This window comes from Cherax quadricarinatus, chromosome 16 (genome assembly GCF_038502225.1).
Source record: "Cherax quadricarinatus isolate ZL_2023a chromosome 16, ASM3850222v1, whole genome shotgun sequence".
NCBI lineage: Eukaryota > Metazoa > Arthropoda > Malacostraca > Decapoda > Parastacidae > Cherax > Cherax quadricarinatus.
The window spans coordinates 32,476,933-32,503,792 of NC_091307.1; positions in this window are offsets into that span (position 1 = coordinate 32,476,933).

Below are 26,860 nucleotides of genomic sequence, written 5' to 3' on the forward strand. Positions count from 1 at the left end.
AAAACGACCAGGGGTTTATTGGTAATCCCCCTTATGTATGCTGGGAGGCAGTTGAACAGTCCTGGGCCCTTGTCTCTTAACATACTCGTGGCACCTCTGTTTTTCATTGGGGGGATGTTGCACCGCCCGCCGAGTCTTTTACTTTCGAAGGGATTGATTTCCGTGTGCAGATTTGGGACTAGCCCGTCTAGGATCTTCCAAGTGTATCAAGTATCTTTCCGCGTTCCAAGTAGTGCAGGTTAAGAGGCTTAACAGTTTCCAGAAATTTAGATGCGTTATTGTACTTATACATACAGTGAAAACTCTCTGTATATTCTCCAGGTCTGCAATTTCGCCTACCTTGAAAGGGGCCGTTAGTACACAACAATACTCTAGCCTAGAGAGAACAAGCGATTTGAAGAAGCCTTCATTGGTTTGGCATCCGTAGTGTTGAAGGTTATCATTATCCATCCAGTCATTTTCCTAGCAGATGTGGTAGAGACACTGTTGTCATCTCTGAAAGTGAGATTCTCTGACATTATCACTCCCAGGTCCTTCACGTTAGTTTTTGCTCTAATTGTGTTGCTGATTTTTTTTTTTATACTCCGAACCATTTTTTATTTTCTCGAGTTTTTCATAACGAATTAATTGAAATTTATCTTCACTGAACTTTTTAATTTTCCTTAGGCCCATTTAAAAACTTGGAGATTTACAGTGTCCTCAGTGGATGGCACTGTCTTGCAAATTCTGGTATCGTCAACAAAGGAGGACACGGTGCTGTAGTTTTCATCTCTGTCTGTCAGATGTGGGGATGAGAAAAGGATGGGAGCGAGTACTGTACCTTGTGGAACAGAGGTTTACTATTACTCTTTGTGTTCTATTTGTTAGGAAGCAATTGATCCACCTACTCACTTTTCCTGTTATTCCTTTAGTGTGTTAACATTTCCAAATCACTTTGAATGACCAAATAATCTTTAGATGGTGCACTTTATCCAGCTTTGATGTCATCCTGGAATTTTGCTATGTTAAATGTTAGTCTTATCTGGAAACAATGTATGTACATCACGAAAAAGATTGGTCCATGAATCAATCCCTGGAAACTTCACTCTTTACGTCTAGCCACTCGGACACATCTCTGTTAGGTATAACATTTTATTTGTGGTACAATGTTGAGTGAAAAATAGGAGAGGCAAGTTCCTTACGCAGATTAATAGGTAAATAACTCCCATAAATTAGTGAAGCATTTGAATCCTATTCTAATATCCTTTGTGAGATATTTACCACTTGAAGTTTGACACTCCTACCGTAACTTAAAGCTGATACTTCATCTTATATCTCACTGCCTCAGAATATTTTGTATGTTGTGTGGTTGCACGTATGTGTGTGTGTACTCCTGGAGGTTACCTGGAGGTTATTCCGGGGATCAACGCCCCCGCGGCCCGGTCCACGACCAGGCCTCCCGGTGGATCAGGGCCTGATCAACTAGGCTGTTACTGCTGGCCGCACGCAGTCCGACGTACAAGCCACAGCCCGGCTGATCCGGCACTGACTTTAGGTATCTGTCCAGCTCTCTCTTGAAGGCAGCCAGGGGTTTATTGGCAATTCCCCTAATGCTTGATGGGAGGCTGTTGAACAGTTTTGGGCCCCGGACACTTATGGTGTTTTCTCTTAGTGTACCAATGGCGCCCCTACTTTTTATTGGCGGCATTTTGCATCGCCTGCCCAGTCTTTTACTTTCGTAGGGAGTGATTTCTGTGTGCAGATTTGGGACCATTCCTTCCAAGATTTTCCAAGTGTAGATTATGATATATCTCTCCCTCCTGCGTTCCAACGAGTACAGGTCAAGTGCTTCCAAGCGTTCCCAGTAGTTAAGGTGCTTGACAGAACTTATACGTGCAGTAAAGGATCTCTGTACACTCTCTAGATCTGCGATTTCACCTGCTTTGTATGGAGATGTTAATGTACAGCAGTATTCCAGCCTAGAAAGAACAAGTGATTTGAAAAGGATCATCATGGGCTTGGCATCTCTCGTTTTGAAAGTTCTCATTATCCATCCTATCATTTTCTTTGCACGTGCGATCGTGGCACTGTTGTGATCCTTGAAAGTGAGATCCTCAGACATTACTACTCCCAGGTCCCTTACATTATTTTTCCGCTCTATTGTATGGCCGGAGTCAGTAGTATACTCTGTTCTAGTTATTATCTCCTCCAGTTTTCCATAACGGAGTAGTTGGAATTTGTCCTCATTGAACATCATATTGTTTACCGTTGCCCACTGGAAAACTTTGTTTATATCTTCTTGGAGGTTAACCGCGTCCTCAGCAGATGACAGCCTCATGCAGATCCTAGTATCATCCGCAAAGGATGATACGGTGCTGTGGTGTATATCTCTGTTTATGTCTGATATGAGGATAAGGAATAAGATGGGGGCGAGTACTGTGCCTTGTGGAACAGAGCTCTTCACTATGGCAGCCTCCGATTTAACTCTGTTGACCACTACTCTTTGTGTTCGATTTGTTAGGAAGTTGAAGATCCATCTCCCCACTTTCCCAGTTATTCCTTTAGCACGTATTTTATGGGCTATTACGCCATGATCGCATTTGTCAAATGCTTTTGCAAAGTCTGTGTATATTACATCTGCATTCTGATTTTCTTCCAGTGCATCCAAGGCCATGTCATAGTAGTTCATAGCTCCTGGTCCTGTCTCTTCACGGGGGTCGCTACTAGGTTTTCTTTCTCTCTCTCCCTGCTCCATGAGCCTTATCATACCCCTTCTTAAAGCAATGTATGGATCCCGCCTCCACTACACCACTTTCCAGACTATTCCACTTCCTGACAACTCTGTGGCTGAAGGAATACATCCTAACATCCCTCTGACTCATCTGAGTTTTCATCTTCCAATTGTGTCCCCTCGTTGCTGTGTCCATCTCTGGAATATCCTGTCTCTGTACCTAGTCAATTTCTCATTATTTTATATGTCGTTATCATGTCTCCCCTATCCTCCTGTCTTCCAGTGTTGTCAGGAGATTTCCCTTAATCTATCTTCGTAGGACATTATCCTTAGCTCCGGGACTAGTCTTGTCGCAAACCTTTGCCCCTTCTCTAATTTCTTGGCGTGCTGGGACAGGTGCTGGTTCCAAACTAGTGCTGCATACTCCAGTATGAGCCTAACGTACACCGAGTACAGTCTTGAACGATTCCTTACTGAGGTATCGGAACGCTATTCTTAAGGATGCCAGGCGCCCATATGTTGCAACAGTTATCTTCTGTTGGGTGCGTGATTCTTGTAGGATTGTATGGTCCCGTGGGTTAGAGCGTCGTGAATTTTCGCCCACCATGAGGCGGGCTAAAACAACACGGGTTCGAATCCTCTGCTAGCCGCAGTGTTGTTATTGATTAAATACCACTTGCTCGTGGCTACAATAATATATATATATATATATATATATATATATATATATATATATATATATATATATATATATATATATATATATATATTTGTAGATGAATGGTTCAGAGAACCGACATGTTGATAAATTAGACACATGTGCAACTCTTGGGTATCTTTATTGAGGAAACGTTTCGCCACACAGTGGCTTCATCAGTCCATACGTAGGAGAAACTTGAAGAACAGGAGGAGAATGAGGTAATCAGTCCCTCAACCTTGAGTCGATGTGTTCAGTCCATCAATCTTGAATAGAATACGGCATATCAGCGGAGAAGCAGCTTATAAACCGTATGGCAGGAGAGGTGCAGCAGTCATAGGTCGTGTCACATTTGTTCAATGTGGAAGTAGGTCGTGCCCAAGAATTAGGCAAGCGAAGAATTCCTAAGTATTAGGATCCCAAGAAGTTGCAGTGTCTGACAGATTTGTAGATGAATGGTTCAGAGAACCGACATGTTGATAAATTAGACACATGTGCAACTCTTGGGTATCTTTATTGAGGAAACGTTTCGCCACACAGTGGCTTCATCAGTCCATATATATATATATATATATATATATATATATATATATATATATATATATATATATATATATATATATATATATATATATATATATATATATATATATATATATATATATATATATATATATATATATATATAGTACCAAAAAAAATTAGAAAACTTACCTAACCTTATTATAACAAGCTCAATTTAATTTAGACTAATCCAACAAATATATTTTAGATAAGTTTGCAATAATTTAATAAAAAACAAACACAATGAAACAGTTACAAGAGACTGTATCAGTGTAATTATGAGGGACTAACCAGTGTAGCCACAGGGGACTACAATGTTACCATAAGGGACAATACCGGTGTAGCCACTTGAGACTATAACATTGTAGGCACATAGGACAACAGTGTAGCTACTGGAGACTGCAGCAGTGTAGCCACAGGGGACTACAACAATGTCGCCACTGGGGACTACAACAGTGTAGCCACTTGAGACTACTGCAGTGTAGACACAAGTTACAACTGTGTAGCTACAGAGGACTGCACCGACCATTTTGAAAATGGAATGGTTTCTCGATATACTGTTGAGACAACCAAAACTTATAATAATAATAATAATAATAATAATAATAATAATAATAATAATAATAATAATAATAATAATAATAATAATTTTTATGTGAGAAGTAATGAAGAACAGTAGTCAAAAAAAAAAAACAGAATAAATGCTAAACATATTCCCAAAATAGATGGAGGACCAAAGGCTAACGAGACAAGACACGAACACTGGACTCCCACACTGAGTCGAATTATTGACCCGGGGGAGGGTTGAGATGATTAGTAGTGACGTCACCAACACGTCAGAGATACGTCACAGTTACACACCAATCAGCGCGCAGGAAGAGGGTTGGAAAGGTGAGGTGTGACGCTGATTGGCCAGCCTGGCAGGCACCCCAAGCTATAAATGGCCCCATAGATCGAGATTATTATAAATAATATTCTTGGAAAAGCACTTAGACCAAAGGAGTCATACAACACCTTGGAAATGGCGGGATTTTGATCAAAAGGGGAGGGGAACCCTAGCTCCTTGGACCGAGAGATCTTCACCAGCACGAACATAATCCCCTTGAAGGGCGGAATGGGTTGAAGGGTATATACAGAGAAAGATCGCAGTCAGCAGGATTCGAACCTACTACAGGGAGACTGGCATGGTTTCCCAAGTAACGCTCTAGACCACTCGGCTACAAATGCCTCCATAGTGGTCTAGAGCATTACTTGGAAAACCGTTTTATTTTATTTTTCATATTCTAGATGGTTTCTCTCTTGTCTCTTCTCTCAGTAGTAGTAACCAGTTACCAGTCTAGTAACCAGTTACCGTAACCGTCCGTTGATTCAACTCATATTGTGCTGAGCTGACACCATTTCAAAACACCCACTACGGGGTACTGGCCAGACGGCTAGTCAGTGTTACGAGTGGAAGCAAGGAGATAGGTACGTCTGGCGGGCATTCTCCACATAACAGCAATTATACGTATAACAGCCTACGTGAGTATTTCTACCCTAATCCACGTATCGAACTCCCACATGATAAATGGTGTGCAGCGGTGTGGAGCGTGGATTTACGTTTTTAAGGGTAATTCAAGGCGTTTGAAGACTGTTGTGAGTGGCCGGCAGGGTCAAAGGTGAATGCCCTCCCCTCACACCCTCCAGCCAGCAGCTTATACCCTCACTCACTACCTACTGCCTGCAAGCCTGTTGCAGCCGTTTCAAGCTTCCTGGCTTAGTTCGTGTGCTAATTGCTTCAATCTCCGAGGGGTTGACCCGGATTTTGCAATTAAGCCAGTCAGTAAGCCAGACTGTGGAAGTGAACGCCAGTCAGCCTATCATCCAGCCTGTCTCCTGTCATCCAACTGCTCCTCCGTGCTTTGTGCATCGTTACACGTCTTCCAGTCATCCATTCTCGTGGGGTAAGCCAGTCAGCCAACCCAGCTTCTAACCCAGCTGAGAGAGAGAAGTAAGCCACGCAGTAAGAAGTAAGCCAAGTTCCTCTGAAGTATTGTGTATCTCGCTTTGTGCTTCCTGTTGGATGCTAAGAGTGGTTTTTACCATTCCTGTGGCATAAAGTGGGTTAAGACATCTTCGTGGGTGAGAGGGGTACGCGGCAGCCTCACCGTCCCCCCCCCCACCACACTCTCCCACCACCCGGGGTGCGCGGCAGAAGCATCCACCCACCACCACCACCAGCCATCCACTCATCTACCTGTGGTTGTTTGCACCCTTGTACCGGGTCCTAGTACTGTTTTGGCTCACATAATTGGTCAAGAGATTGTAGCTGGTGCCAACGAGATAAAGCCAGTTATGTGAGTTCGTCTAGAACGCACATTTCTTCACGACTACAGTGAATGTAGGTGACGTCAGCCATCACCGCGCGGGACACCAGACACCCGCCCCCCCAACAGTACTCACCGTCCGTCTTCTACTCTCGACTTCAGTGATAATTTCTTGAGACATTTTTCTTGCATTTAAAGACATTTGCGTGTGTGAGACATTTATAGTAAATTTGCTTGTGTACTCTAAACCTTGTGTTTTTCAGTGTAAACGCAGTATTCTTTGACTCAGTATTTTTTTTACAATATTTTTTCAGTGTTTTCACTTATCTTATATTTTTCTGCTGTGTTTTTCTTTATGCTACTCCTGTCTGTAGTAAGTATTATTGTGTAGTGTACCAGTCAGTCACCCTGTGTGAAGTGATTCAATTTTTTTTTTATTGTATTCTTTCAGCGTTGTATTCTGCAGTGATATTCACCCCAGTATACCAAATTTTCCATTTATTTCTATGTGTGTCATTTTTTTTCGTATGCCAACAGTGTCTCATTTCTCTAATTTTTTCGCAGACTGTGTACCATTATTTTTGCCAGCAAAATTTTTGTCGTATCAGTCACAGCAAGATTTTTGTTGTATCAGTCACAGCAGGATTTTGTTGTAAGAATATTAATTTAAGAAGTGTGCTCCGTCATTGTAAGTGTTATATTCCCTGTTTTGTACCTGTGTTTTAATTTTTTTTCATATTTTTATATTCTTGAACAAATTCACTCTTGATGTAATTTCAATTACTTTTAACGTAAAGTGTTTTTCTTACTCTGTTTGAGTAAATTGTTTTGTCTAATTTACAATTAAGAGTTAAAGTGTTCAATCAGTTTATTTTTTTTTGATCTTCATAATTTTAATTCATTATTTTACCTGAGTTTTCCCAGTGACACTGTATTACTGCAGTGATTATTTCTATACTTTATTTTGTTGCACTTGTTCTGAAGTGAATTATTTTTGAACTTGTTCTGCAGTGAATTATTTTCTTTTATTGATATCTTGTGAATTATATTTTAGTTTTGTCTATGCATTCTTAGAAAATATTTAAAATTTCCCAGTTAACAATTTAATAATTTTATTTGATACTTTCACATTGATTTAAAAATTTAATTAATTAATTTCTTTATTAGCAAGAGTAAAGACAGCTCATTTTGAATTTAATTCAGTCTCCAGTAATATTTTTACTTGTATATTTCAATATAAATTTTTTTTCCCTTGGTCAATAGTCCTTTAAATTGAGTTTTCATTCCTCTTGCAGTGTATTTAGGTATTATTCTGCAGAATTAGTTGTATATCTTTTCATTTCAATTCTAGAATTTTATATCATTTTTATTGTTCATTATTTTTGCCTTAATTGTTCTCGTGTTACTTTGCCATTATGTCTCACATACCGTCAAGTGTTACTTTAGTGAATGTCGACACTCAGACCTCTCAGGCTACTGCTGGCCCTGTCATCAGTCCTCACAGTTCCTTACCGACTGACAGACTGACTCAGACACCGAGATATTATAGTTATACTCGTGATTCCCTTGATGCGTTACCTTTATTCAATGGCCATGTACATAGTCTTGAAGCATGGTTTGCAGCCATTCGTTCTCGTGCTAGTGCTCTAGCTGAAGGTCCTCCTTCAGAGGAAAGCCTTATCAGACTTGCTAAAGAAGCTCTTTATCGATCTCCTGCTGCTGTTCACGTTGTTGATCTCCTTGATATGCGAGACTTCAGGAATCTTACTAGGTGGTCACAATATGAGGAACTGATTCGTTCTTTCCTTGTCCCAGTAAAAACAGCTGATCCATATGTCGTTCTTAGGGAACTAGTGAATGCTACACCCATGAGTACTGAATCGTTGAGTGCATTTGCTGTTAGATTAGACAAACTTTTATCATCATTTATCAATGCTGTCCAATCATCATCTTTTCTTCCTGAAGAGGCTAAACCATTTACAGAATCAATTGCTAAAATAGCAGCTTTTGGAGCAATTAAAGAATTAATGCCACCTGCTTCTGTGTGTGCTTATGAGGCTCATCCTCCAACTGTAACGATGGAACCTCTTACAGCCTTAAATCATGTACGTTCCTTGTGCCCCCAGGGTACTTTCCCTTGTATTAAAAGTAATGTCACAAATATGCCTCAGTCTGCACCACCTCTTGTTTGCGCCACAGAGACAAATCGTAGTCGTCAACCATCTCAGAGATCATCAAGAACCAGTGTACAGAGTCGTTATACACCTCGTAGTATTCATAGCACATTCAGTAACCATAGTCGGCGGAATTGTTACAACTGTGGTTTCCGTGGACATATTGCAATTAATTGTCCTGATAGTTACCCTAAGAGACGTCGTACTGATGATGAGTACTCAGATCTTCCTTACTGTACTTATCATAGAATACATGGACATGACACATCTGAGTGTAATGCTCTCTATAACCTTCAGTACTCTAGATCTTTCCGTGGTCGTTCCAACCGCAGAACCCGTCGAGGTGGCAGATCTCGTGGTTTTCAGAATAACCAGAACCAGGCTCATTCATTCACTTCTCAAACTCACCAGAACCAGGCTCGTTCTTCCAATTCGGGGGAATTCGAGCGCCCCAGTCAAACCGCCCCATGGTGACGGTAGGTGATAATGAGTACACCATCCCCGTTCACAACTCCTTTGAAGCCTTAAGCAGTCTCGAGAATGACAACCCTGCCGAGGTTGTTGCTTCACATGTCTCTGACACAGATGATTTTGGGGATGGAGTAGAACAAGTCTTTTCTGATGACAATCCACCTTTTTGTTTGCACATAACTTCCAATGCAACCATAGGCCCTATAGTGCAAGCATCTGTTTATAATGCGCCCGTTCAATTGTTCATGGACTCTGGTGCGCAAATCAATATTATTAGGTCTAGTTTGTTTAAGGATAAGAAGTTACGACATGTCCTTCTCGTAGAACCGACTCCTGTGTCCTCCCTTAGTGGAGTATCTGGTTCTCACCTGCGTGTCCGAGGTACGACTGCCCTAACCTTTTCTATCCAAGGTAGAGACTTCACTGTTTCCTTCCTTGTTGTCGACCAGATTACTTTCCCTGGTGACCTTCTACTGGGATTTGCTTCCATGCGAGACTTACGCATTGTGCTCGACCCTTATCGATGGCATGCACAAATTGACGACTTGATCGTTCCATTCTGGGGTTACCAGCTTGGATCCGAAATCTGTTATACTGCTGCAGAGTATGATGTACGGATTAAGTCCTTACAAGCTAATGCATTCTCCAGTAGCGTACCCAAGCGGTCAGGCACTGGTAATTCTGTCACTCCCATCAGTGTTCCACCTATACCTTCAGAATTGCAGGATAGTCCGATGCCTCAAGTGTCCGAGGACGCTCAGATTGCCTTGAGTGCTCAACCTATCCCTGCAATGCCTGCTAGTTCGAGTAGTAGTTTCTCCACAGGGGACGCCTTGTCGGAAAACAATTACTTGCAACTAGTAATGCCATCTCTTGTTGACGTCACATGCCGTCTGCAGAAAGACGTTTCTGTTGCGGCTAGTGCTCTCACTAGAGTGTCTGTCGTTGTTCCTAGTGTTCCAGATGGTGATAACGTCCTAGTTGACAGTGATTCCTGCAAAGTAAAAGGTCTATTTGTTGAACCATCCTTACATGTTGTACGAGATAGTAAGATCCATTTCTACCTGGCCAACACTTCTGGTCACAGTGTTCGCCTTAGAGCAAATACCAATCTTGTTGACCTTGTTCACTATCCTTACCCTGTTCAGGTAGAGGATGAGTTGTCACCTGACCAGTGGGTCGGTGCTATTTCTGCCGGGGAGACCACATCCACTGCACTGGATCAATCTGTTCCACCAGTTGAGGAGAAAGACTTAGCTCCCACTGACTTCCCAGATGAAGTCAAGCGTTTGTTGACTCTGTTGAACAAACGTCGTAAAGCCATTGCTTTACCAGGTGAGAAGATGGGTATAACGAACTTATTGTCCCATCGTATTCCACTTGAACCTGGTACTAGACCTATCTACATACCTGCGTACAGAATGCCTCATTCACAAGTTGCTGTCGCAGAAGAATTGATCAATCAAATGCTTGATGATGGAGTTATTGCACCTAGCAATTCACCTTGGAATGCACCCTTGATACTAGTACCTAAGAAGGATGGTACTTGGCGTCCAGTAATTGACTTTAGGAAGTTAAACGCAAAAACCATTCCAGATCGCTTTCCACTCCCTGTACTGGGTGATCTTTTACGTAATATTGGAGATAACAAAGTCTTTTCAACCCTAGATTTGTTACAAGGGTTTTGGCAAGTCCCTCTTCACGAGGACAGCCAAGAACTAACTGCATTCTCCACTCCTACAGGTCATTATCACTACCTCCGAATGGCATTTGGATTACGATCTTCCCCTATCACGTTCTCAAGGCTCATGACTAATATCTTTAGAGGTCTCATAGGTAATGCACTTATGGTGTACTTAGATGACGTAATCGTCATGTCTAAAGACGTGGATACACACTTGAAAAGACTTGATGTAGTACTTGGTAAGCTTGAAGAAGCCAATTTAAAGATCAAACTGTCAAAATGTCAATTTTTCAGATCAGAAATTAAGTTTCTTGGTCACGTAGTCACTCCTAGAGGGGTTACGACTGACCAAAGTAAAGTAACTGCAGTACTAAATTTTCCAACTCCCAAAACTGCTGATGCCGTAAGATCCTTTGTGGGCTTAGCAGGTTTTTATAGAGCTTTCATTGCCAATTTTTCTTCCATAGCTGCTCCTCTAACTGAGTTGCTTAAGAAAGATGCTCCTTTTGTTTGGACCTTCCGTCAAGAAAGAGCATTCCAAACTCTAAAAGAAAAGCTAACTTCTGCTCCAATTTTGAAATTTCCAGATTTTTCTAAGCCTTTCTATCTGACAACTGACGCTAGTTCAATTGGCATAGGTGCCGTACTAGCTCAGAAGACCGATGGCAAGTACAACGCAGTTGCATTTGCTAGCCGAGTCCTTACAAAGGCTGAACGTAATTATACAGTAACTGAGCAAGAAGCTTTAGCAATAGTATGGTCTTTAAAGCACTTCCGAGACATTATTTATCAGTACTCTGTTCATGTCTTGACAGATCATGCTCCACTGATACCCTTATTCCAGAACAAACAACCTACTGGAAGGTTAGCTAGATGGACCTTGACTATCCAAGAGTTCAATCCCACCTTTGAGCATTTACCTGGCAAGTCAAATGTAGTCGCAGATGCCTTATCGCGACATGTTAGTATAGTAACTGCAGACCCTCCATTTAGTGCTGAAGATGTAAAGAATGCTCAACGAACAGATCCCATGTGGTCTGGTGTGATACGATTCCTGCTCCAGGAAGATCTTATTCTGACTGTGAAGCCACCAGCTCCCATCAGTGACTTTCTCATGAACCAAGAATTACTGTATCGAACAGCCGAGTTGGGTACTCCTAGCAGAAGAGTATACCAGTTAGTAATTCCACAGTCACTAGTGAATGTAGCCTTACAGCTAGTTCACGATGTACCAGGTGTTGCACACCCTGGTATGGATCGTTCAGTAAAACAAGCCAGATTGAAATACTTTTGGCCTCGTATGGCAACTGATATTTCTGACTATGTTAGGAAATGTAGTGTCTGCATGCAACATAAAGGCAATGCTAATGGTCCTAATCCAATCCAAGTGTATCCAACTACTAGCGAACCTTGGGAAAGAGTTGCGCTAGATTTGTTAACTAATTTCCGATGTTCTCTCCAAGGTAACAAACATCTGTGTGTTATGGTAGACCATTTCACCAGATATTGCGAGTTAGTTCCTATTGCAGATAAGACTGCCGAGACAGTAGCTAAAGCGTTTAAAGAACGCATTATCTGCAGGCATACCACCCCTAAGTCCCTAGTAACAGATAACGGAGGTGAATTCTGTAATGAAATTCTTGAAAATTTGTGTACCTTGTACAAGATCACTAAATCCACCATTGTTCCTCATCATCCTGCCAGCAATGGGTTAGCGGAACGAACCAATAAGAAAGTACTTGATGTCTTGAGAGCCACTATCAATCCCAATAGTGAAACTTGGGATGAAGTTATACCTGATGTGCAGTGTGCTATAAATTCTGCTTACAATGTTTCTATAGGTGACACTCCACATTATGCATTGTACGGTGTAGATAAACGTTTGCCTTATGAGTTGTTATATTCTAATCCGAAACCAAATTACAACCCTGATGATTTCGTAGCAACTCGTACCAGCTTAGCTCAAAGTGTTTTTAGAAGAATCCGTGAAACACTTCATAAATCAACAGCTGAATTTACAAGAGTCGCAAATACTCGAGTAAAGCCATCCAAAATCAAAGTAGGTTCGAGAGTTATGCTGACTAATTTTAACAAAACGTCTGCAATGCCAAAGCTTGATCAAAAGTTTGTTGGTCCTTATCGAGTAGTTGAACATATCACTGGTAATAAGTATAAGGTTAGAGAGATTAGTACTGGTCAGTATAAAGAATCGCATTTGGATCATATGAAGTTAGTATGTGATGATAATGATGTTCCAACCCAGACTAATGTGACAGACTCTGACAATCCTCCTGATCCTGTACTCTCTTCCTCTGATACTCAGTCAGATGATCAACCTGAATGTCGTTATTCCCTACGTACACGACAGGTATTGAGAAATCCTCAAGTATCATTTGTAACTTCCAATTCAGATTTGCCTCAAATACAGCATGAGTTAGCCAATGCTACAGAGTTTGATCCTCCCAGAGATGACACCCATTCTGCATATGTCAATCACACCCTAGCAGAGTTGGGGTTAAATGTAAATAACCTGTATAGATGAATAATTACAGTATCAACTTATCAGTATTCAAGAATTTTTTTTTGTGTTCGTGTTCTCTCCGCATTCTGAGAGTTAACAGTCTAGATTTGCGTGCACCGAATCTGCCTTTCTGTTAAACACTCTTTCTTTGTATATATTCCTTCCTCAGAATCCGTAGATCACATGAATACAGATCGATCGATCAAAATTTTTGTTTTTATCACTTGTAATCTCAATGTTGAGTTCGTTGTTCATTTGTTGAGTTTTAAGTTGTACTATAGTGCATCACAGTTTCAGTTACGTAAGCTTTCATTCCAATGTTCTACTTATGTATCTATAATGTTTCATGTTGTGTACTTTGACATTGTATAGAATCAGCCCAAGCCGTGTACCTGCCATCTCTAGTTTGTATTAGTTGTATGTCGAGACGACATACATTAGCGTCGCCGAGCTCTCAGTAGTAGTAACCAGTTACCAGTCTAGTAACCAGTTACCATAACCGTCCGTTGATTCAACTCATATTGTGCTGAGCTGACACTATTTCAAAACACCCACTACGGGGTACTGGCCAGACGGCTAGTCAGTGTTACGAGTGGAAGCAAGGAGATAGGTACGTCTGGCGGGCATTCTCCACATAACAGCAATTATACGTATAACAGCCTACGTGAGTATTTCTACCCTAATCCACGTATCGAACTCCCACATGATACTTCATTTATATGCTGACGCACAGAACAATCCATTATTACATTATGGAGTTTTATTGATTATTTCTAGGTTAGCCTCATAAGTTGCCCAATTATTTTTAAAGTATAAATCTGCAATTGCAAATATAATATTTTTCATGGTCACTTTTCATTAATTATTATTACAGCATAAAATGTAATCCATCATTTACTTTCAATGGCGGGTTGTATGCAATAATTCTTATCTTTATTTCTTATCTTTATTATTGTTAGTCACCTTTTCTTTTCTATTCCGTCTCTCACTGCAGTCAGCAGACGTGGTCGTGACACAGCGGTTAACAGCTTGGCTGCCTTAGAGTCCTGTGTGGGTGGGGATTACTGTCGGGTTGGCCTAACAAGACCAACCGAGCCTCTGCCACAGGGTAACGTCACCAGCATGCGACTGCAGTCATCCATCGAACCCCAGGGATGGTACAGTCACCCAGATTACATACACAGATCCACCTTTGGGATCCAAGGACAGGGACAGGTCATCATCTCATTAAGACCAAAGTCAGGACACGGTCCTGGTGAGTATTATAAAAATTGTAGCTATTTTACACTGAGAAATTTCCATCCATTACCTCATTCAAAATATGAGTATGAATGTGTGTGTTTGTAGCAACTTCAGAAAAAAAGGATGCCATGATTATTGTATATTTATTGTTTTTTCAATTAATAATATACTACTGATAGTTTTCGTTAATAGCCAAAATGAAAATTTCATGTTTTACGTTATTATTTGACTTATATTATTAGCGTATGTATGTAGGTGGGATGTAGCAACTGCACTTTCTTTCTTTGTTGGGTTTATCAGGGCTACTGACAGCTTATGCCGGTAGCTCTCTGGGCTACCAAATAGTGTATTACCTATAAGTCAGTTTTTTTCCCTTTCCTACTCTTTCTATAACTACATTTTATTTGTTAATAACTCCATCTTCAGTAGACACTGATTCTTTGATCTTTTTTTTGGTTTTCTGGGCAAGCCGCTTTTGTAACTCAATTTTGGAGATACTGGGAAAGAATTCTCTGTGGAGTGTTCGGTCATTTTCTGGAATCACTACATAAGTCGACGATTCCCTTCCATCTCCTTTCCCGTGTTTCCATTTCTGTACATCTCTGTCCTGTCTTCCTTAGCAGAGAATGTGCTGAGGATAGATCCCCTCAGGTTCCATATTCTACTCATTAGTGAGTTCTTCGTTTCTGCCCTCATAAACAGAATTCCTTCCTTTTGGATATGTTCCTCCCCACAGAAACAAAGATTATGCTAGCTTCACTTGTAGCTCTCATTTCTTCTGTCACATCTAAATTCTTTGTGGATTCTTTTGCCTACTTTCTTTGCTCTCAGGTTTCTTTTTTTTCATGTTCTCTTCAAGTCCTTCCAAGATTCCCTCTCTGTCTTTAATGCCCTAGGGTCATTTACCATCTCTACTCTGTTCATCCTCCTATCCTTCGAAGCATATTTTGGTTGCTCACATCCTTTACTTCTTGGTTTCTGTCTTTCTCTGTCTGGTGAATCTCCAGCTAGTTGGCTGCTTAACCTTCCTAATTCCTTCCTTAGCAGCCTTACTTCGTTTCCGAGATACACCACTTTCTTGCATCTACCCTATCAGTTTCAATTTTCTTACTCAGTTTTCTTTGTCATTCTTTTGTTTCGTACTTAAGCTTGAAAAAATTCTATCCAAGCTTCCTCTTTTACTCATCAATTATTCTTTCCTCCATGTCCACCAACATCTTTGCCCAGGCCTCAAAGGCAAGTACCCCTTTGATCAATCTCTTTCAAAATTCACGTCATCATCCCTATGATACATGCTCCGAGGAGTCATTCCCTTTTTATTCACTGTTCCTTTCCTCCAGCCACTAATGATATTATGTACGATTTTCACCCTCTCATATCATCTATTTTATGTTTGCTTTTGTTTTTGATACAGTTTACTATGAAGTAACTCAACTTTGGAATAGGATGTTGGATGAATGAATGGGTGTCAGTAATACGAGTTATGTATTGGTACGTGTGTCGCCCGTTTGTAACCGGCTCAAGTGCACCAAGTAAACTTCATCATAATTACTGAGCACTATATGGGACATATAACCGTTAAGCATCAGCACCCGAGGGCCAGTTCAGCTCAGCTCAACTCACACCAGTTCAGATCCTGAAGCCAGAAAGTGTTGACGTGAGTTGTGTAACTCTCTGTGCTCGGAAACTCTTGTCCAATAAATGGCATAACTTGAAGCATCTGTTTCTCTTCATCTGGTGAATCAATTTACGTGCCCAGGTAGGGCATGGCAGATGTGTCAAAGTGTCAAGACAAGAGAGCATGCAACCCAAAGAAATAAAGTACGTTATAAATAAGATCTTTGTGAATTTACACTCACAGAGTCTTTAAGAACAAGGCAGAGGACTGGAGCACCAGCCAGGTGAGCTGTGATGTGCTCTGCACGAGCGTTGATTGAAGGCACTGAACCTTCATGCCATGGAAATTCCAGAAACGTTTAAAGACGTGAATAAACGTAACAATACACAAAAATCGCTCAAAACACAAATAATCCAATTTAAAACACAACTAACTCCCTGCCATGACAATATAAACTTACAGTTACTGAATTAACTCTCCCTTATTATATACATACTTAAAGCTGATTATAGACTTGCGTCAACTACGTTGTGTAGGTTTGGCTAGATTAGGTTTGGATAGGTTAGGTATGAATAGGTAAGGAAATGCTAGGTAATTATAGGTTAGGTAAGTAATATAAAGTAAGGTAAAGTTTGGTAAGGTAAGGAAGGGTAAGATAAAGTAAGGTTAGTTTAAGTTAGCTTAGGTTAGGTTAGTTTAAGTTTAAATAGGTAACATGAATCCAAAAGACAGCAAATTTAACTGCAAAACGAGAACATTGAAAAAAAAAATCCTCAGCAAGTGTGGGTAGGCATTGATTATGCGTCAGCAGACAGGGTTTAAACCTGCACAAGCGTCACTCTTGGTGCCAGAACCAGTTGCTGAATGAGACACAGGATGCATGTTCCTGTTTGACTTTTGGCCTGACCTTGTATATGCCCTGTGATACACTGGCTAAAAGGACACAGAAAAAAAGAGACATTTATTAAAACGACGTGTCACCTACATGAGACTTTATCACGTACATTATTTATTTAATATCAGCAGATTAATGATAGGATAATTGACGAAACGGCATTAAAGAAAAAAGAAAAAGGCAGGTTTTTAGATTATGCTGCCGAAGCGGCTGATTTATTGTGCACCCCATATACATCCTGTGGACGGCAGCGCAAGAGTAAATGGATACACAAAAGTATAAAATGATAAAATAAAAAATAAAAAACTATGAGCGTTACATAAAAGTGACGTCATAACTTCGCTGACGTCAGATATGTGACTTCATTAGAAACAAGATCAAATAACTTTTTTACCCGTAGCTTTTCCTGTTATAATTAAATAGTCGTCTAAATAATGACTTTTTTTTCCCTTTGTTTTATGACATTTTTTTTTACTCATCTGACACTTTCACTGAGGCCATTTAACTACTCAATGGGGTTATTTATCAGCCCCCAGAGAATATTTTCGCTGCACCCTCAGAGCCGCTCGTAGGAGATGCAGGGCCCAATTGGGAATAATTTTGGTGAGTTCCATGTATGGAAAGCAATCAGTATGCGCTTAAAAAATGCATGTGAGTTAATAGACCAAACAGATGTAAGCTACATTTTAATATAAAATTGTTTACATGTAAGTCTACAAGTAACAAACAAAACTTGTATATCACCTCTGAGAAGTACAGTCACAATACCACTTACTTTACTGACTCTGAAAAGTACATAGTCACAGTACCACTTACTTTACTGACTGTGAAAAGTACAGTCACAATACCACTTACTTTACTGACTGTGAAAAGTACATAGTCACAGTACCACTTACTTTACTGACTGTGAAAAGTACATAGTCAAAATACCACTTACTTTACTGGCTGTGAAAAGTACATAGTCACAATACCACTTACTTTACTCACTGTGAAAAGTACATAGTCACAGTACCACTTACTTTACTGACTGTGAAAAGTACATAGTCACAATACCACTTACTTTACTGACTGTGAAAAGTACATAGTCACAGTACCACTTACTTTACTGACTGTGAAAAGTACATAGTCAAAATACCACTTACTTTACTGACTGTGAAAAGTACATAGTCACAATACCACTTACTTTACTGACTCTGAAATGGTTTATTAAAAATATTAATTTATTTTTGCTCAGAAAAAAAATCAGAATTTAAGTGCACTGATGGAAACAAATGATCTTTTTTGGACTTCAAAAAATCACTTAACATCCATAAACTATAAATGAGTCATATTATTATTGCCTTTTATTAGGAGAAAGTTATTTTTCTTGCTATTTTCTCTGCTAAGTCGTTTAGAATTTTGTCGACGTTTAAACTCCTGCTAATTTCAGATTCACTGGACATAATCGCCAAATTGTTCAAACGTTCTTGATGAATTGATGATCTCAAGTAGTTTTGGTCAGTTTCAGCTGGGATAAACTACTTTCTCCAGATGCCCTCCCCCCTTTTTTTTACTTAGTGTTGTTGTTTGTACTTGACAAGCCGAGAGCAGCTTACATTCTAGCGCAGGGTCCCCTAATGGGCAGGGATCCCTTAGGCGCGGGGCCCCCTTAGGCGCGGGGCCCTCATAGGCGCGGGGCCCCTTTAGGCGCGGGGCCCAACTGGGAGCAACTGGTCCAGTCGCCTTAAGGCCGGCCCTGCCCTCAGGTTATTTCCTTGTCTCACTGGCCATTTCCCTTCGCCTCAGGTGAAGACCCTGCTTCTAGGGGCATTTCCTTGCTAAATGGCCGTTTATCTTTTCAGGATATTTCTCTCCTTGAGAATATTTCACTTCCCACTCAACACTCTTCCTCCCACTCAACACCCTTCTTCCCACTCAACACTCTTCCTCCCACTCAACACTCTTCCTCTCACTCAACACTCTTCTTCCCACTCAACACTCTTCCTCTCACTCAACACCCTTCTTCCCACTCAACACTCTTCCTCCCACTCAACACTCTTCCTCCCACTCAACACCCTTCTTCCCACTCAACACTCTTCCTCCCACTCAACACCCTTCTTCCCACTCAACACTCTTCCTCCCACTCAACACTCTTCCTCTCACTCAACACTCTTCCTCCCACTCAACACTCTTCCTCCCACTCAACACTCTTCCACCCACTCAACACTCTTCCTCCCACTCAACACTTCCTCCCACTCAACACTCTTCCTCCCACTCAACACTCCCTCCCACTCAACACTCTTCCTCCCACTCAACACTTCCTCCCACTCAACACTCTTCCTCCCACTCAACACTCTTCCTCCCACTCAACACTCTTCCTCCCACTCAACACTCTTCCTCCCACTCAACACTCTTCCACCCACTCAACACTCTTCCTCCCACTCAACACTTCCTCCCACTCAACACTCTTCCTCCCACTCAACACTTCCTCCCACTCAACACTCTTCCTCCCACTCAACACTCCCTCCCACTCAACACTCTTCCACCCACTCAACACTCCCTCCCACTCAACACTCTTCCTCCCACTCAAACACTTCCTCCCACTCAACACTCTTCCACGCACTCAACACTCCCTCCCACTCAACACTCTTCCTCCCACTCAACACTTCCTCCCACTCAACACTCTTCCTCCCACTCAACACTCCCTCCCACTCAACACTCTTCCTCCCACTCAACACTCCCTCCCACTCAACACTCTTCCTCCCACTCAACACTTCCTCCCACTCAACACTCTTCCTCCCACTCAACACTCCCTCCCACTCAACACTCTTCCTCCCACTCAACACCCTTCTTCCCACTCAACACTCTTCCTCCCACTCAACACTCTTCCTCTCACTCAACACTCTTCCTCCCACTCAACACTCTTCCTCCCACTCAACACTCTTCCACCCACTCAACACTCTTCCTCCCACTCAACACTTCCTCCCACTCAACACTCTTCCTCCCACTCAACACTCCCTCCCACTCAACACTCTTCCTCCCACTCAACACTTCCTCCCACTCAACACTCTTCCTCCCACTCAACACTCTTCCTCCCACTCAACACTCTTCCTCCCACTCAACACTCTTCCTCCCACTCAACACTCTTCCACCCACTCAACACTCTTCCTCCCACTCAACACTTCCTCTCACTCAACACTCTTCCTCCCACTCAACACTTCCTCCCACTCAACACTCTTCCTCCCACTCAACACTCCCTCCCACTCAACACTCTTCCACCCACTCAACACTCCCTCCCACTCAACACTCTTCCTCCCACTCAAACACTTCCTCCCACTCAACACTCTTCCACCCACTCAACACTCCCTCCCACTCAACACTCTTCCTCCCACTCAACACTTCCTCCCACTCAACACTCTTCCTCCCACTCAACACTCCCTCCCACTCAACACTCTTCCTCCCACTCAACACTCCCTCCCACTCAACACTCTTCCTCCCACTCAACACTTCCTCCCACTCAACACTCTTCCTCCCACTCAACACTCCCTCCCACTCAACACTCTTCCTCCCACTCAACACTCCCTCCCACTCAACACTCTTCCTCCCACTCAACACTTCCTCCCACTCAACACTCTTCCTCCCACTCAACACTCCCTCCCACTCAACACTCTTCCACCCACTCAACACTTCCTCCCACTCAACACTCTTCCTCCCACTCAACACTCCCTCCCACTCAACACTCTTCCACCCACTCAACACTTCCTCCCACTCAACACTCTTCCTCCCACTCAACACTTCCTCCCACTCAACACTCTTCCTCCCACTCAACACTCCCTCCCACTCAACACTCTTCCTCCCACTCAACACTTCCTCCCACTCAACACTCTCCCTTGACTCAGAACAAGTCCACTACCACTTAGGAAATTCATATGAAGGTAAAGATTTCCGTATTTAGCATAGTTGTTGTTTCTTTCACAACCTCCACCACCTGTTCCACACAACCTCCACCACCTGGTCCACACAACCTCCACCACCTGGTCCACACAACCTCCACCACCTGGTCCACACAACCTCCACCACCTGGTCCACACAACCTCCACCACCTGGTCCACACAACCTCCACCACCTGGTCCACACAACCTCCACCACCTGGTCCACACAACCTCCACCACCTGGTCCACACAACCTCCACCACCTGGTCTACACAACCTCCACCACCTGGTCCACACAACCTCCACCACCTGGTCCACACAACTTCCACCACCTGGTCCACACAACCTCCACCACCTGGTCCACACAACCTCCACCACCTGGTCCACACAACCTCCACCACCTGGTCCACACAACCTCCACCACCTGGTCCACACAACCTCCACCACCTGGTCCACACAACCTCCACCACCTGGTCCACACAACATCCACCACCTGGTCCACACAACCTCCACCACCTGGTCCACACAACCTCCACCACCTGGTCCACACAACCTCCACCACCTGGTCCACACAACCTCCACCACCTGGTCCACACAACCTCCACCACCTGGTCCACACAACCTCCACCACCTGGTCTACACAACCTCCACCACCTGGTCCACACAACCTCCACCACCTGGTCCACACAACTTCCACCACCTGGTCCACACAACCTCCACCACCTGGTCCACACAACCTCCACCACCTGGTCCACACAACCTCCACCACCTGGTCCACACAACCTCCACCACCTGGTCCACACAACCTCCACCACCTGGTCCACACAACCTCCACCACCTGGTCCACACAACCTCCACCACCTGGTCCACACAACCTCCACCACCTGGTCCACACAACCTCCACCACCTGGTCCACACAACCTCCACCACCTGGTCCACACAACCTCCACCACCTGGTCCACACAACCTCCACCACCTGGTCCACACAACCTCCACCACCTGGTCTACACAACCTCCACCACCTGGTCCACACAACCTCCACCACCTGGTCCACACAACCTCCACCACCTGGTCTACACAACCTCCACCACCTGGTCCACACAACCTCCACCACCTGGTCCACGCAACCTCCACCACCTGGTCCACACAACCTCCACCACCTGGTCCACGCAACCTCCACCACCTGGTCTACACAACCTCCACCACCTGGTCCACACAACCTCCACCACCTGGTCCACACAACCTCCACCACCTGGTCCACACAACCTCCACCACCTGGTCCACACAACCTCCACCACCTGGTCCACACAACCTCCACCACCTGGTCCACACAACCTCCACCACCTGGTCCACACAACCTCCACCACCTGGTCCACACAACCTCCACCACCTGGTCCACACAACCTCCACCACCTGGTCCACACAACCTCCACCACCTGGTCCACACAACCTCCACCACCTGGTCCACACAACCTCCACCACCTGGTCTACACAACCTCCACCACCTGGTCCACACAACCTCCACCACCTGGTCCACGCAACCTCCACCACCTGGTCCACACAACCTCCACCACCTGGTCCACGCAACCTCCACCACCTGGTCTACACAACCTCCACCACCTGGTCCACACAACCTCCACCACCTGGTCCACACAACCTCCACCACCTGGTCCACACAACCTCCACCACCTGGTCCACACAACCTCCACCACCTGGTCCACACAACCTCCACCACCTGGTCCACACAACCTCCACCACCTGGTCCACACAACCTCCACCACCTGGTCCACACAACCTCCACCACCTGGTCCACACAACCTCCACCACCTGGTCCACACAACCTCCACCACCTGGTCCACACAACCTCCACCACCTGGTCCACACAACCTCCACCACCTGGTCCACACAACCTCCACCACCTGGTCCACACAACCTCCACCACCTGGTCCACACAACCTCCACCACCTGGTCCACACAACCTCCACCACCTGGTCCACACAACCTCCACCACCTGGTCCACACAACCTCCACCACCTGGTCCACACAACCTCCACCACCTGGTCCACACAACCTCCACCACCTGGTCTACACAACCTCCACCACCTGGTCCACACAACCTCCACCACCTGGTCTACACAACCTCCACCACCTGGTCTACACAACCTCCACCACCTGGTCCACACAACCTCCACCACCTGGTCTACACAACCTCCACCACCTGGTCCACACAACCTCCACCACCTGGTCCACACAACCTCCACCACCTGGTCCACACAACCTCCACCACCTGGTCTACACAACCTCCACCACCTGGTCTACACAACCTCCACCACCTGGTCCACACAACCTCCACCACCTGGTCTACACAACCTCCACCACCTGGTCTACACAACCTCCACCACCTGGTCTACACAACCTCCACCACCTGGTCCACACAACCTCCACCACCTGGTCTACACAACCTCCACCACCTGGTCTACACAACCTCCACCACCTGGTCTACACAACCTCCACCACCTGGTCTACACAACCTCCACCACCTGGTCTACACAACCTCCACCACCTGGTCCACACAACCTCCACCACCTGGTCCACACAACCTCCACCACCTGGTCTACACAACCTCCACCACCTGGTCCACACAACCTCCACCACCTGGTCCACGCAACCTCCACCACCTGGTCCACACAACCTCCACCACCTGGTCCACGCAACCTCCACCACCTGGTCTACACAACCTCCACAACCTGGTCCACACAACCTCCACCACCTGGTCCACACAACCTCCACCACCTGGTCCACACAACCTCCACCACCTGGTCCACACAACCTCCACCACCTGGTCCACACAACCTCCACCACCTGGTCCACACAACCTCCACCACCTGGTCCACGCAACCTCCACCACCTGGTCCACGCAACCTCCACCACCTGGTCCACGCAACCTCCACCACCTAGTCCACACAACCTCCACCACCTGGTCCACACAAACTCCACCACCTGGTCTACACAACCTCCACCACCTGGTCCACACAACCTCCACCACCTGGTCCACGCAACCTCCACCACCTGGTCCACGCAACCTCCACCACCTGGTCTACACAACCTCCACCACCTGGTCCACGCAACCTCCACCACCTGGTCCACACAACCTCCACCACCTGGTCCACGCAACCTCCACCACCTGGTCCACACAACCTCCACCACCTGGTCCACACAACTTCCACCACCTGGTCCACACAACCTCCACCACCTGGTCCACACAACCTCCACCACCTGGTCCACACAACCTCCACCATCTGGTCCACACAACCTCTACCACCTGGTGCACACAACCTCCACCACCTGGTCCACCCTCCCTTCTTTATCCTCCCACCTTCCTTTCCACTCTCAACCTTCCTGCCCACCCTGAGCACCTGCAACCCACTACCACCTGTACCCCGACTAGCACCAGCACCCCACTACCACCTGCAACCCTACTAGCACCTGTACCCCACTACCACCTGCACCCCGACTAGCACCAGCACCCCACTACCACCTGCACCCCGGCTAGCACCTGTACCCCACTTCCACCTGCACCCCTACTAGCATATGCACCCCACTACCACCTGCACCCCGACTAGCACCAGCAACCCACTACCACCTGCACCCCGACTAGCACCTGTACCCTACTACCATCTGCACCCCGACTAGCACCTGCACCCCACTACCACCTGCACCCCTACTATCACCTGTACCCCACTACCACCTGCACCCCTACTAGCACCTGCACCCCACTACCATCTGCACCCCGACTAGCACCAGCAGCCCACTACCACCTGCACCCCGACTAGCACCTGTACCCTACTACCACCTGCACCCCGACTAGCCCCTGCACCCCACTACCACCTGCACCCCTACTAGCACCTGTACCCCACTACCACCTGCACCCCTACTAGCACCTGCACCCCACTACCACCTGCACCCCGACTAGCACCAGCAGCCCACTACCACCTGCACCCCGACTAACACCTGCAACCCACTACCACCTGTACCCCGACTAGCACCACTTGTACCCCCATTAACGCCTACAATCCCACCACCACATGCACCCCACCATCTGCATCCCACAAACTGCATCTCACCACCTGCACCCCACCATCTACATCCCACAACCTGCATCCCACCTCGTGCATCCCACCTCGTGCATCCCACGACCTGCATCCCACCTCCTCCATCCCGTCTCCTGCACCCCACTACCTGCATCCCACAACCTGCACCCCACCTCCTGCATCTCACCTCCTGCACCCCGCCACCTGCATCCCACCACCTGCATCCCACCTCCTCCATCCCATCTCCTGCACCCCACCACCTGCATCCCACAACCTGCACCCCACCTCCTGCACCCCACCTCCTGCATCCCACCTCCTGCACCCCGCCACCTGCATCCCACCACCTGCACCCCATCACTTGCTTCCTACCTCATGCACCCCATCTCCTGCATCCCACCACCTGCATCCCACCACCTGCACCCCATCACTTACTTCCCACCTCCTGCATCCCACCACCTGCATCTAACAACCTGCATCCCACCTCCTGCACCCCACCACCTGCATCCCACCTCCTCCATCCCATTTCCTGCACCCCACCACCTGCATCCCACAACCTGCACCCCACCTCCTGCATCCCACCTCCTGCACCCTGCCACCTGCATCCCATCACCTGCACCCCATCACTTGTTTCCTACCTCCTGCACCCCATCTCCTGCCCCCCACCACCTGCATCCCACCTCCTGCATCCCACTTCTTGCATCCAACAACCTGCATCTCACGTCCTGCATCCCACCTCCTGCACCCCGCCACCTGCATCCCACTACCTGCACCCCATCACTTACTTCTCACCTCCTGCACCCCACCTCCTGCACCCCACCACCTGCATCCCACCTCCTCCATCCCATCTCCTGCACCCCACCACCTGCATCCCACAACCTGCATCCCACCTCCTGCATCCCACCTCCTGCACCCCACCTCCTGCATCCCACCTCCTGCACCCCGCCACCTGCATTCCACCACCTGCACCCCATCACTTGCTTCCTACCTCATGCACCCCATCTCCTGCACCCCACCACCTGCATCCCACCACCTGCACCCCATCACTTACTTCCCACCTCCTGCACCCCACCTCCTGCATCCCACCACCTCCTGCATCCCACCACCTGCATCCCACCTCATGCACCCCACCACCTGCATCCCACCTCCTCCATCCCATTTCCTGCACCCCACCACCTGCATCCCATAACCTGCACCCCACCTCCTGCACCCCGCCACCTGCATCCCACCACCTGCACCCCATCACTTGCTTCCTACCTCCTGCACCCCATCTCCTGCATCCCACCACCTGCATCCCACCACCTGCATCCCACCACCTGCATCCCACCACCTGCATCCCACCACCTGCATCCCACCACCCGCATCCCACCACCTGCACCCCACCACCTGCATCCCACCACCTGCATCCCACCACCTGCATCCCACCACCTGCATCCCACCACCTGCATCCCACCACCTGCATCCCACCACCTGCATCCCACCACCTGCACCCCACCACCTGCATCCCACCACCTGCATCCCACCACCTGCATCCCACCACCTGCATCCCACCACCTGCATCCCACCACCTGCATCCCACCACCTGCATCCCACCACCTGCATCCCACCACCTGCACCCCACCACCTGCATCCCACCACCTGCATCCCACCACCTGCATCCCACCACCTGCATCCCACCACCTGCATCCCACCACCTGCATCCCACCACCTGCATCCCACCACCTGCATCCCACCACCTGCATCCCACCACCTGCATCCCACCACCTGCATCCCACCACCTGCATCCCACCACCTGCATCCCACCACCTGCATCCCACCACCTGCATCCCACCACCTGCATCCCACCACCTGCATCCCACCACCTGCATCCCACCACCTGCATCCCACCACCTGCATCCCACCACCTGCATCCCACCACCTGCATCCCACCACCTGCATCCCACCACCTGCATCCCACCACCTGCATCCCACCACCTGCA